Source organism: Callithrix jacchus, chromosome 12 (genome assembly GCF_049354715.1).
Source record: "Callithrix jacchus isolate 240 chromosome 12, calJac240_pri, whole genome shotgun sequence".
In the NCBI taxonomy this organism is placed as follows: Eukaryota; Metazoa; Chordata; class Mammalia; order Primates; family Cebidae; genus Callithrix; species Callithrix jacchus.
The window spans coordinates 41,616,784-41,630,761 of record NC_133513.1 but is presented as its reverse complement, the minus strand read 5'-3'; the positions used below and the strand labels follow the sequence as shown (position 1 = coordinate 41,630,761).

The 13,978-nt window shown below is 40.2% G+C and overlaps 2 pseudogenes across 1 annotated transcript in view; both read right to left on the bottom strand.

Annotated features, from left to right (window-relative positions):
• Nucleotides 1–13,978, bottom strand: part of LOC103793660 (serine-rich coiled-coil domain-containing protein 2) — a 123,927-nt pseudogene that overhangs the window by 60,040 nt on the left and 49,909 nt on the right. Inside the window, exon 4 of the transcript XR_013524835.1 lies at nt 3,526–3,651. The product of XR_013524835.1 is annotated as a serine-rich coiled-coil domain-containing protein 2 (transcript). The remainder of the gene's footprint in view (nt 1–3,525; nt 3,652–13,978) is intronic.
• LOC100415601 (histone-lysine N-methyltransferase SETD1B-like) overlaps nt 1–13,978 on the bottom strand; it is a 40,337-nt pseudogene that overhangs the window by 22,469 nt on the left and 3,890 nt on the right.

Genomic DNA, 13,978 nt, shown 5'->3' with positions numbered 1-13,978 from the left:
AAGCCCTGGATATCCTTGTTGATTTTCTGTCTGGTTGATCTGTCTAGTATTGACAGTGGAGTGTTCAAGTCTCCCACTATTATTGTGTGGGAGTCTAAGTCCTTTTGTAAGTCCTTAAGAACTTGCCTTATGTATCTGGGTGCTCCTGCATTGGGTCCATATATGTTTAGGATCGTTAGCTCTTCTTGTTGTATCGATCCTTTTACCATTATGTAATGGCCTTCTTTGTCTCTTTTGATCTTTGTTGCTTTAAAGTCTATTTTATCGGAGATGAGAATTGCAACTCCTGCTTTTTTTTGCTCTCCATTTGCTTGGTAAATCTTCCTCCATCCCTTTATTTTGAGCCTTTGTGTATCCTTGCATGTGAGATGGGATTCCTGGATACAGCACACTGATGGGTTTTGGATTTTTATCCAATTTGCCAGTCTGTGTCTTTTGATTGGTGCATTTAGTCCATTTACATTTAGGGTTAATATTGTTATGTGTGAATTTGATACTGCCATTTTGATGCTAAGTGGCTGTTTTGCCTGTTAGTTGTTGTAGATTCTTCATTATGTTGATGCTCTTTAGCATTCAGTGTGATTTTGGAATGGCTGGTACTGGTTGATCCTTTCTATGTGTAGTGCCTCTTTTAGGAGCTCTTGTAAAGCAGGCCTGGTGGTGACAAAATCTCTGAGCACTTGCTTGTTTGCAAAGGATTTTATTTTTCCTTCACTTCTGAAGCTCAGTTTGGCTGGATATGAAATTCTGGGTTGAAAGTTCTTTTCTTTAAGAATGTTGAATATTGGCCCCCACTCTCTTCTGGCTTGTAGTGTTTTTGCCGAGAGATCTTCTGTGAGTCTGATGGGCTTCCCTTTGTGGGTGACCTGACCTTTCTCTCTGGCTGCCCTTAGTATTCTCTCCTTTATTTCAACCCTATTGAATCTGACGAGTATGTGCCTTGGGGTTGCTCTTCTTTCGGAATATCTTTGTGGTGTTCTCTGAATTTCCTGCAACTGAGTGTTGGCCTGTCTTGCTAGGTGGGGGAAATTTTCCTGGATGATGCCCTGAAGAGTATTTTCCAGCTTGGATTCATTCTCTTCGTCCCCTTCTGGTACACCTATCAAACGCAGGTTAGGTCTTTTCACATAGTCCCACATTTCTTGGAGACTTTGTTCATTCCTTTTTGCGCTTTTTTCTCTAATCTTGGTTTCTTGTTTTATTTCATTGAGTTGGTCTTCGACTTCAGATATTCTTTCTTCTGCTTGGTCAATTCGGCTATTGAAACTTGTGCATGCTTCGCGAAGTTCTCGTACTGTGTTTTTCAGCTCCTTTAATTCATTCATATTCCTCTCTAAGTTATCCATTCTTGTTATCATTTCCTCGAATCTTTTTTCAAGTTCTTAGTTTCTTTGCATTGATTTAATACATGATCTTTTAGCTCACAAAAGTTTCTCATCATCCACCTTCTGAAGTCTAATTCCGTCATTTCGTCACAGTCATTCTCCGTCCAGCTTTGCTCCCTTGCTGGTGAGGAGTTTTGGTCCTTTCTAGGAGGCGAGGTGTTCTGGTTTCGGGTGTTTTCCTCCTTTTTGCGCTGGTTTCTTCCCATCTTTGTGGATTTGTCTGTTGGTCATCTGCGTAGTTGCTGACTTTTCGATTGGGTCTCTGAGTGGACACCCTGAATGTTGATGATGAAGTATTTCTGTTGCTTGGTTTTCCTTCTACCAGTCTAGCCCCTTCGCTGTACGACTGCTGAGGTCCGCTCCAGACCCTGCTTGTCTGGGGTGCACCTCTAGCAGCTGTGGCACAGCGAGGGATGCTACCAGTTTCTTTTTCTGCTATCTTTGTCCCAGGATGGTGCCTGCCTAATGTCAGTCTTTTGAATATAGAGGGGTCAGGGAGCTGCTTTAAGAGACAGTTTGTACTTTATAGGGGCTTAATTGCTGAGCTGTGAGCTCTGTTGTTCATTCAGGGCTGTTAGGCTGCTATGTTTGATTCTGCTTCAACAGAGCTCATTAAAAAAACCCTTTTTTTTCTCAAATGCTCTGTGTTGAGGGGTTTGGGCTTTATTTTTTGGATGTCCGTTGAGGTCCTGCCCAGCTAGGACGCAGACTAGCCACTGTTTGCCTGCCGAGGCTCCGCCCTGCTGTTGTGAGGCTCGCCCTGACTCTTCTGTTCTGCTGTTCTCCGCCACGCCCTGCGGCGGAGTCTCTCTGTTGTAGCAGGTTGCCTCGGCAACGGCAGGCTGCGTCAGCAGTGGGCGTGTATCTCAGTTGGGGCGGGTTGCCTCGGTAATGGTGGCCGCCCCTCCCCCTCAGAGCGTCTCGGGCCGTCTGCACGGGGCTTGTTTGAAATCGTGGTTTTGTTCGTCCCACTGGGCCAACACTAACGCTCTGTTCCTGCAATCCCCTGGGCTGGCCCACTGTCCAAGTCTAGCTCAGTCTCACGTCCAGCCCTCTCACGTCTCTGGTTGCCGGTTCAACGGGGCACCCGGACAAGCGCGCCCTGTGGGGAGCGCTGGGTAGGGCCGGCCGCCGCCACCCTGGCTGCCGGCTTCGCCAGGCGGAATATCTGCCTGGCGTCCGGCGTCTCCTCTTCACTTGGGAATTTTCCTGTTCCGTGGGCAACAAAGATCAGTCTGGAAATGCAGCTCAGACTCACCTCTCCGCAGACACAATGAGAACTCCAATCCTGGGTTGTTCATAAAGCTGGTTTTAAAAAAATGTTTCAGTAAGAATTGTATCTGTCTTATTCTCCAAAGGAAAACAGCTAAAAATGTTGACAGTTTAGGAGTTCCCTTTCAATGTGTCCTTTTTTGAATTCTGATGAAAATTGGTCAATGGTGAACTTTGAAGCAGGGTCAGTTAGGCAAAGAAACTCATCTCCAAACACAAATCAGTATGTCTTCAGATGATGAGATTGGTAAGAGACTACCATTACTTTATTAGCCTTTTCTGGTGAAGCAGCAATGACTTAATGACTGTGTAAGAATTTTTAAAAAGTAAACATTTTCTTCTTAATTCTGTTAAAGTCATAAATGCAACAGTAATTAAGTATTCATTCCATCATGAACTATAATTCCTTAACTTGGGGAAGAGCTGAGTTTATGAAACATTTTGTAAGCTTTTCCATCACAGATACCGAGGAATGTGTTACTAATTATGTTTTACCTTTTGGTTTTGCCACTATGAAATTTAAGAATCAGAGTTGCAGTCCCACTGTAGTAACCATGTGAGCACTTGAAACTTCCACATATATTTTAGTTTTTCCAAAATCTCAACGCTGCCATTAATTAATACTTTTGCTGATCCTGACTTTTATCTTTCAATTTACAATGTTTTATTTCATTTTTGTTTACTTAGGTTCAAATTTTTATGGAATATCCAAGATAAAAACAAAATAGAGTGCCTACGTATTTAAAAGATCTGACAACAATGGTTATATTATCCTGGTTCATGCTTCCTGTCACTCTATACTAAAAACATACAGTAAAAGTGTTTGAAAACTAGGAAAAGCTAGTAAGGATCCCATTCAAACACTTACCAGGAGTAATTGTCTCCAAGTACTTGCACAGTGATGGAGGGTGGAACCCGAAAATACCAAGTAAAATACTACATCATCTTCAACTTTGTCCTCTTCAGCAAGCAACACTGTAACAACACAATCGCCCTAGGAAAAAAACAACACAGCAAGTTTACATTAGTAAGGTTCCTCTTCACAGCCTTCATCAAATCCCATATTTAAGGGAAAGTCAAATATATCTAAACTATGCCCCCATTCTAGTAGGTTGAAACAAGTATAAACATTGAGCACTTATGTGCCAGGCAACCTTGTAGGCATTCGCAGTACAGAAAGAACCTGAAAATAAGATCGTTCTCTCGTCTTTAAACTTACATTTTAGTGGAGGTGATTACACAAATAAGTTAACCAACAAGATGAAGGTAAAATTTACTTGATGAGTGTGTTAAAAAGGGGAGAGGGCAGGGGGAAACACAGAAAAAAATCCAAAAATAAGGCAGAGAGAATGGAGGGGATGTAATAAATAGACACATCCTCATACTCACAATGTTCCTTAACTGCTGTGTTACAGTTGACAATATCTCTCTACATTCTACACCTCATAAATCATTACCAAGTCCATATATTCTCCAGCAAAGGTGGAGAGACTCTAATAGGCTTTTCTGGAAATGGCAGAGTGCAAAGAGGATGAGCTTGGGCCCCAGCCTAGGTGCATAGCAGGCTACAAGATCTAGGTTTGTGAAAGTATATGCTATGTTTGCCCAATGAACAAAATCACCTAATGCCACATTTCTCACAACAAAGCCCCATAATTTAAACAACACATGACTGTATATAGGAAAACTCCTGGAACATATGTTGTTCAACTCTCAGCCTGTGATTTTTTTTTTTTGAGATGGAGTCTCGCACTATCACCCAGGCTGTAGTGCAGTGATGCAATCTCAGCTCGCTGCAATCTCTGCCTCCTGGGTTCAAGTAATTCTCCTGCCTCAGCCTCCTGAGTAGCTGGGACTACAGACACATGCCACCATGCCCAGCTAATTTTTTTGTATTTTTAGTAGAGAGGGGGTTTCACCATGTTGGCCAGGATGGTTTTGATCTCCTGACCTCGTGATCCACCCGCCTCAGCCTCACAACATGCTGGGATTACAGGCGTGAGCCACCGCATCCGGCCTGCCAATGATATTTTTAACCTATTACAGCAGGAGGCTGCTTTTCTAATAATTTATATTTTCTAACCATCTGGCATCCCTATTCTTCTTTATCCACCCCTATATCAATCCTACAAAATCCGACAAAAATCTTGGGCTAATAACTCTGTCTATGACTTTCCAACTATCAGAAGGTAAGACATCTTTGTCTTTTATTTATTTATTTATTGACAGAATTTCCCTCTTATCACCCAGGTTGGAGTGCAGGGGTTGAATCTCGGCTCACTGCAACCTCCGACTGCTGAGTTCAAGCAATTCTGGTGTCTCAGCCTCCCAAGTAGCCGGGATTACTGGCATCTACCACCATGCCCAGCCAAATTTTTTTGTATTTTTAATAGAGACAGGCTTTCATCATGTTGGCCAGGTTTGTCGTGAACTCCTGACCTCAGGTGATCCGTCCACCTCAGTCTCCCAAAGTGCTAGGATTACAGGAGTTAGCCACTGCACCCGGCCGCAAATATTCTTAGGTAGTTTTTATACTTTTTTTTCTTCTTAAATCAAGGCCAGTGGCTAAATATATTCTGTGAAATACAGTCCTAATTATTAGCATTCTCCCAATTACAAAGTATATAATTCCTGTTGTAACCATAACAAAAGATTGTAAAGCATCAAGGTTTAAAGCACTGAGATTTAATACTATATAAATCTTAATAATGCACTATAGAAAAATCAATTTAGAGAAGGCCGGACCATTTCAGCATCATAATTAGGGGAGTAAATTCTCATTACATATAGAATATTTTTCCTTTCAATTTTATCAACAATTACAGCCAACAAGAGAACCATACCACCCTGTGGTCACAATTTACTATGCCCAGCAGCATAATTGAGCAGAAAGTACTTTTTTATTAAACACTAAAGCAAAAATCATTAATTAAAACCTAGGAACCAGGTCTATTAACAAAAAAATGCTCCAGTGGGTCCATGACTACTAATATGACATCACAGTGGAGCATTCAAAAGTATCCTAATCCAAGGAACATCACAGCTGGTAAAACCGAATTATCACTGATTTCAGTTACTACTAAGAATTATACTTTTGTCTTGTTCATAAGACTCTTTCTTGGAAACATTTTCAAAAAGCTTAGCCTGGTAAATGTGTAATCTCCTTTGGCATGATGCAACCAGTTAAAAAGATGTTTACAGCATGTATGGGAAGAGTGCATTTCTCAAGGTACTGAAACACCCTCATAACCTGAAAAAAGGACAAATGAAAAGTTCCATCCTTTGCAGCACAGATTGGCAAACTATAACCCACAAGTCAATTCCAATCTCCCACCATTGCCTGGAGTAGGGGTGGGAGTAGGGGTTAGGGCTAGGGGCAAAAGAAGGCCTTTTAATCCTTTTGATGTGAAAATTACATAAAATTCAAATTTCACTGTCAATAAATAAAGGTTTTCTTGGAATTCAGCCCATTCATCTACCCACTGTCCATGGACAGTTTGGCACTATAATGGGCCATAGAAGGTAATGATTACATGAGAACATAGCCCACACCCTAAATTAATTACTATCTGGACCTTTTCAGAAAAAAATCACTTTGATTTCTAACCTGGAATTCTAAGAATATATCTTCCTTTGCAAGATCAATAATTTCATCCTCACGTAGGGCCCAACATTTTACTGGGAGACTCTCTGTGACCCAAGATACTAGTGGTATCTGGGGCCTTCCTTTGACTGGAGACAGAAGAGATGGCTAACATAGGCAGACGAATCCTTCTGGCAATACTTTCAACATGAACCTCTTTTTACAAGTCAGTCAGTTTTAAACTGCTTTCATACCTTTAATAGCGGGGGTTTTCTGTTGCTGTTGTTTGAGACAGGGTCTCACTTACTCGCCCAGGCTGGAGCGCAGTGGTACAATCAGGACTCACCACAGCCTCCAGTTCCAGGACTCAAGTGATCCTTCCCACTCTGCCTCCCAAGTATCTGGGACCACAGGCATGTGCCACCACCTCTGGCTACTTTTTAAAATTTTCTGTAGAGATTAGGTATCCTTATGTTGCCCAGGCTGGTATCAAACTCCTGAACTCAAGCAAATCCTCCAGCCTCGGCCTCTGAAAAATGTTGAGATTACAGGTATGAGCCACTGCACCCAGCCTGTAGTGTTTTTGTTGTTGTTGTTTTGTAATATTAAGTCACACTACCTTATGCCCAAAATATTCAATAGAAGAGAACACAGAAGCTCCATTCATTTAAAAGCCTCTTGAAAATTAGATTCCAAAGGCACCTGAAATGGAAAATACCTATTTTTCTTGAATGAGTAGTCTCTGCACACTGATAAAGTTACTGAGCGCAAATAACAAACTGCATTTCAGCCACCCGACTCCCATTTACTCCAGCAGAACCACGTACCTAGTATTACTTGAGATGGTTTTGAAAGATAAAATGGGTAGAATGGTGATTTTAAAAACAAGGAAAAATAGATCTAGGTAACCATTTTTGTTGAGATGCTTTAATCCTACCATCCTTGAAGAATACCCTGATAATTAATAAATTACTCTGCTGTGCCTGGGAAAGACCAGCCTACAGAATAAAGAGATCCATCCGTCTGGCTACACAGTGAGCAAGTCTGCTGTTTCTAACTAAAATAAAATAGATCAACTTTTTAACAATTTTCAAGACAGTCTCAATTATCATTTTAGTTTGACCCAACCTCAGGAAGAGCACACATCACCACTCTCTTCCAATAATCTGAACTTCAGAAATAGCGTGATCCCCTTACACAGATGTTTTCCATGTGTCTTCATTAGTGAGAAATGTATCCCTCAAACTGACAATTTTTTCAGGGTCTTATTTAGTTTTGTTGATAGATGACACAAAAACTAATGGAAAAAAATATGTATACTAAGCCTTACTCTAAATATAGGTTAACCGCCCCCCCATATAAATAAACTGTGATCTAAAATATCACCTATCAATCACTTATTTGCAAATAAAAACAGGTTTTTATAAAAGAGTTACCTTAAAATGGGATTTTAAATGGTAGCCATGGTCTCACTTTACCCCATCCTCAAGTAATTCTCAGTGTAGCTACATACTATAATAATGGCATTGTAACTTTCTGCACGTGACTTCCTTTATATATTAAGTTAAAAAATGTTTTTACACTTAGAATTTCTATCCCGGAATTCTAAGAATATTTTCCTTTTTTAGACCAAAGATGTCCTCTCTTCAAGAGACCCAACAGCTTGCTGAGAGACTCTCCGTGTCCCAAGATACTTGTGGTCTGAGGCTTTCCTTTAACTGGGAAACGTAGCTTGATTTAAAAAAAAAACGACTGGGAAAGGCATCTGGGGGATGGGAAGAGACAAATTACAGTGCAGGGATGAATGGTAAGCAAAGGGCTTTGGATAGGGTGGATGGTAGATATGGATTAGGAGAATGAGATAGGAAGCCCTATAGGAGGAAGTATGAAAGATAGGATAGCACCAATGTCATATTAGGTAGTAAGAAAGTGTCAGCCATTTGATTTTCAAAGGTGGGCAGTCAGCAGCAAAGAAATCACAGTGGTATGCTGGAGCTGGCTTGTGTAAGCTCATGAGTGCTCACTGTTAAGTTTTCAGGAATTCTGCAAGACAGCTGTTAAACAGCCATTATTAAAAATTACATGATAAAGCTTATAACTAAATAAACTGCATTAAAAACAAATGTAATAATACTCAAAACTCATCATTTTTTAAGTTATTTACCACAACATACTATCCTCTATGCTCTGGAGGTTTATATCTATTGTATCTAGACCGCCCACATAATGGTGAGCTACTGCATGTCTTCTCAACTCACATCTCTTGCCAAATCCTCATTCAGTAATGTGGCCTTGACAGCCTGAAAACCATTATGGGAGTATTTACACCACAAAAATTGGCAAATGCTACACATCAGGGCTTTCTTTCTTTCTTTCTTTTTAACCAGCACACCACTGAGAATAGGTCAGCAGAAGGGAAGGAAAGCAGAAGAGGGGAGTATTTCCACAGGGAAGACTAAGGAAAGCCATGGCAGGCCCATTTAAGAGACATCACCACTTACGGAGAGAATGGAGGTCTTGCTGTAAGATAAAACCCTATCTGTTTAACCTGGGTTATGTTATTTAACTTCCTTATGCCATAAGGGAGGAAACAATCATCATCCTAATCTCATAAGGTCATTTTGAAGAAGTGATTGATTTAAAAAAAAGCACCTATATCAAGTGTCTGGCACATAATATTCAATAAATGACTACTATTATTAAGTCCCAGAATGTACACCCCATTAGAGCATGTTTTATTAACTGAGAAACTTGCTTTTTCTAGACTTAATAAAGCTGCATGTGAAAAGACAGAAAAGGAGGCACAGAAACTTTAATGGTAGTTATTCCTAAATGGCAGCTGAGGGAAATTTTAATACACTGTGTGCTTTTCTGTGTTTTCCAATTTTTAACATCTTTGTTGCTAAAAATTGGAAAACAGAAAACACATTAAAAATGTTAAAGAAATCAGCCGGGCGCAGCGGCTCACGCCTGTAATCTCACCACTTTGGGAGGCTGAGGTGGGTGGATCATGAGGTCAAGAGATTGAGACCATGCAGGCTAACATGGTGAAACCCCATCTCCACTAAAAACCACAAAAATTAGCTGGGCGTGGTGGTATGCACCTGTAGTCCCAGCTACTCGGGAGGCTGAGGCAGGAGAATTGCTTGAACTCGGGAGGCGGAGGTTGCAGTGAGTCAAAATCTCACCACCGGACTCCAGCCTGGCACCTGGAGACAGAGCAAGATTGTCTCAAAAAAAAAAAAGTGTTTAAGAAGTTAATAACACAACAAAGATGTTGGAGAAATGTCCACTTATCACTTATAAATAGCAAAGGGGAAATCAGAACTTTGGCAGATAACACCAGAATCAAGTGATTAAAATAATAAAAATAACCAACTAAGCTAACATCACATTTCACATAGCACACATTAAGGACACAGCTTCACTTCCAGTGTTCCTAACCAAAATGCGTAACTTCAATCTAGTCATGAGAAAACCTCAGACAAACTTAAATTGAAGGGGCATCTATATTAACAATGGCCTGTAACTCTTCAGAAATGTCACTAATAAAAGACAAAGATTGAGCTACTGTTCAGATTAAAGAAGTCTACAAAGATTTGCCAACTAAACACAATACATGATTTTGGAGTGAATCATGAATAATAAAAACAAGTTGCTATTAAGGATACTACTGTGACAATTGGCAAAATTTGAATTAGGTTTACAGATTAACATGGGACCAGTGTTAAAATTCCTGATTTTGGTATTGTGCTGTGGTATTGAAAGAACATCTTTGTTCTTATAAATTACACAACAAGCCGGGCGCAGTGGCTCATGCCTGTGATCCCAGCACTTTGGGAGGCTGAGGCGGGTGGATCACAAGGTCAGGGGTTCAACACCAGCCTGACCAACATGGTGAAACTCGGTCTCCACTTAAAAATACAAAAATTAGCCTGCTGTGGTGGTGCACACCTGTAATCCTAGCAACTTGGGAGGCTGAGGCAGGAAAACTGCTTGAACCCGGGAGGCGAAGGTTGCGTGAGCCAAGAGCACACCACTGCACTCCAGCCTGGGTGACAGAGCCAAATTCTGTCCCCAAAAAATAAAAAGAAAAACAAATAAACTAGACAACAAAGTGTTTGGGGAAAGGGGGAGTAATACCTACAATTTACCCTCATATGGTTGAGGAAAGAAATGATAAGAGACAGAATGATTAAGCAAATACGGCAAAATGTTAACAGCTGGAAAATATGGGCTTAAGGTTTATAAGATGTAACATCTGTACTATTCTTACAGCTTTTTCAGAGTAAAGTTTCCAAGAAATATCTGTTCAAATAATTTATAATATAACCAAATATTTGAAGTTAAAAGGTACCAAGTTAGATTCCTGAGTTTATTTTTTATATTCTGCAGTTACATATATTTATGTAAAGACATTCTTGTAGGTCCTGAAGATTGTGAAACTATAACAAAAACTACCTTTCAATCCAGAATTTTTTTTTTTTTTTTGAGACGGGGTCTTGCTCTGTCGCCAGGCTGGAGTGCACTGGCGCAATCTCGGCTCACTGCAACTTCCGCCTCCTGGGTGCAAGCGTTCTTCCACCTCAGCCTCCGGAGTAGCTGGGACCACAGGTGCATGCCACCACATCTGGCTAATTTTTGTATTTTTAGTAGAGACGAGGTTTCACCATGTTGGCCAGTATGGTCTCGATCTCTTGACCTTGTGATCTGCCCGCCTTGACCTCCCAAAGTGTTGGGATTACAGGTGTAAGCCACCACACCTGGGTCAATCCAGAATCTTAAAGGAGTTTTACGGACTTTCCCAAATCAATTTCCCAGTCTGCCAAAATGACAAGATTTATACCAACTGCACATTTGGGAAAAGTGAAACAAGAGAGTTAAGTAATACTAAGTAAAAACTGTGTATTACTACAGAATATTACCTTTCCATGAGATAGCAATTATTACAGTACCCCAAAAAAGAAAAGTCCTCAAAGTCTCATTAACCAACACTGCTTGTGTTCACATAACTATCTTCACTCTCTCCTTTAAATACCAAGTACAGGCAATCGGTAGCACTCTGCCCTGTTACTTTCCTAAAACAACCAAAGACTGACGGTAGCTGCAACTTTTACACAGGCTAAAATGCAAAGCCGTGACATTTTAACTTGGCAATTCATGGAAGCTAGGATTCAATTTCATTAAAGGCTCACACAACAGAGGAACACTCATTAGCAATCAACATTATCTAGTGCACAGATATTGGTCATGAATATGGTTCTCCGCTGAAAAGAACTAAGTCTCCTCAGAGACTTGGCCGATTCCAGGCCTGGGTCAGAGTTGTAAGATGAGATTGTAACATCTTGTTTTGATAGCAAATAAGGAAGTGCTCAAAAAAAATAATGGAACCATGTCTTAAGGACACAGAAGCCAGACTCAAGTGGCTTCCTCTGTACAAACCTGGGACAATTTAAAGCCTAAACAATCAAGAACAGTAATAAATTATAAACAATATTTAAGAAATAGGAAGTCATGAGTCCATATTAACAAAAACAATAGATAAATTACACAGTATTAAAGCGAGTTCCTATGCGTATGCAAAATGACAAGGGCCGACTGCTAAAAGTGGGGAGATTGCTGCGGCAGTAATATTATCACTGTTCAATCATATGGTAAACACTCACTCTGGCAAAAGTTATCAATGAATGCTCAATCTAGAGGGAGATTCTGAGGAGGAATGGCATACATATTACAGTTTTTAAGCCTCTCCCCAGAGACTGCTTGTTAGTTATAAGAGAGGAAAAAAAAAAGTCATATTCATTCAGTGAAATCTGCCAATACACTGACTAGGTAATCAAAATAAAGATCTTAATAAAGACAGATGACAAATGTGTCTCCTAAGTTACATCCTGAGAAAGACACAATGTTACCCATGCAGTGCTCTGACCAAGAGTGCAAGCCCTCAACCTCATCACAAGGAAACATCAGACAATGATGTTTCTCTTACAAAAGAGGAGAGGGTATTGTACTCTTCAAAAACTGTAAAAAGACAACAGATAAAGGGTGTAGACGTGTTCCAGATTTTAAAAGGCTAACAGACATGACAACTAAAGAGCAGCATCTATCCTGCTGCGATTGCAAAAGAGAAGATCCCTATTTTAGAAATACATACTGAAGCATTTTAGAAATAAACAGCCAGGATACATGTAACTTACTAACAGATAGTAAAGGAAACATCTCTCAGCCTGAATAGGTAAACAGCTAGAGTGAAAATGATACAGTAATGGTAAGATGTTAACAACAGGTGTTGTCCTGAGTAGAGAATATGTGAGTATTCTTTGCACTACTTTTAGAAAACTTTTTATAAAATTATTTTTAATATTTTTTGAATGATTTCCACATTACAAGTTTTAAAAACATAAAAATAAAAAAATTATAAAACCTCCAAGGCTCCCCACAAAAAAAAAAAAAAATGTAAGAAGGCTTTAAAATAAATTAAGGGCTGGGATTGTGGGAAGCCCTATCAATATAGATGTGGAGAAAGCTCTGTCGTTAACAGCAAATGCAGAAGTTCCTTCAGCCACACACTGAGAGCATGGAGCCCGTCCATGCTCAGACAAGCACCTTTTACTTGAGGACGTAGGAAAAATAAATAATACAACACCGCAGACATTTTTATCACTGAACTAAAATTACACAAATAGTAAACATTATGGGAGTATGGTAAAAGGAGAGAAAGGAAGATGAGTCAACACTACTGCATTTTCTGAATGCCTAGTGCAGGTGAGGGGCTGAACCAGGTGCTTTGCAGATACTGCAAGGTATCTTTATCTTCATTTTAGAGATTATAAAGATGTAGCCCAGAGCATTTTGTAAATTTTGCCTTTAAAAAGCTAGAAGGGGTCAAGAGGGGATTTAAATCCAAGTGGAATTTCCTAAGTCTGTATACTTTACACTACTCCGACCCTGAAGTTAAGAGGAGACAGAGTTAGGTGTGGGGGAAAAAGGAGGTATGTGTAAAGTGTTAATTGTTGATAGAAGGAACACATTACATAGCAAGCAAGTCATAGGCATCAAAGGACTACAGGGTGCAGGAGAAAGAAGGTGCCAAGAAAAGGGAAGATAGAACAATCTGGAGGTGGTGAAGGGAGGAGAAGCAGGAGGCCTGCCAATGATCAGGGTAAATCCAAATTCACACACAATGGCTGCTTGGGCCCAAACATGTACAACAAAGTCAGAGAGATGCGTAATTTTGTGCAGTATGCTGTACATGTTTTTCTTCACCACTTGAGGCTTACAGAAAGCAAGAACTGTTTTTAGAAACTTCACATAAGGTCTATCTAAAGTTGTTCAATAACTGAGTGAAGAAAGAGGGCAGAGATCAGCTTATGTCGATTATTAATGGCAAGCCAAAAGATTCATACTTGAACCTGTGTAGGTGACGGGAAAAAAAAAAAAGAAGACAGAGTCTTATGCGGTATATACTGAAAGAAAAATGGAGGGTGGAAGATAATGCAAAAACACAACATGAGAAAGTGAAAAGAGCTTAACCGCCATGGTAGCAAAACAATCTAAAAAAAGAATGTGAAAAAAATTCTGTTAAAAATAATTTGGGCCAGGCATAGTGGCTGATACCTGTAATCCCAGCACCTGGAGAGGCCAAGGTAGGAAGATCTCAAGTCCAGGAGATGCAGACTGAGTGAGCTATGATCACACTACTGCACTCTAGCCTGGGACAGAGCAAGACTCTGTCTCC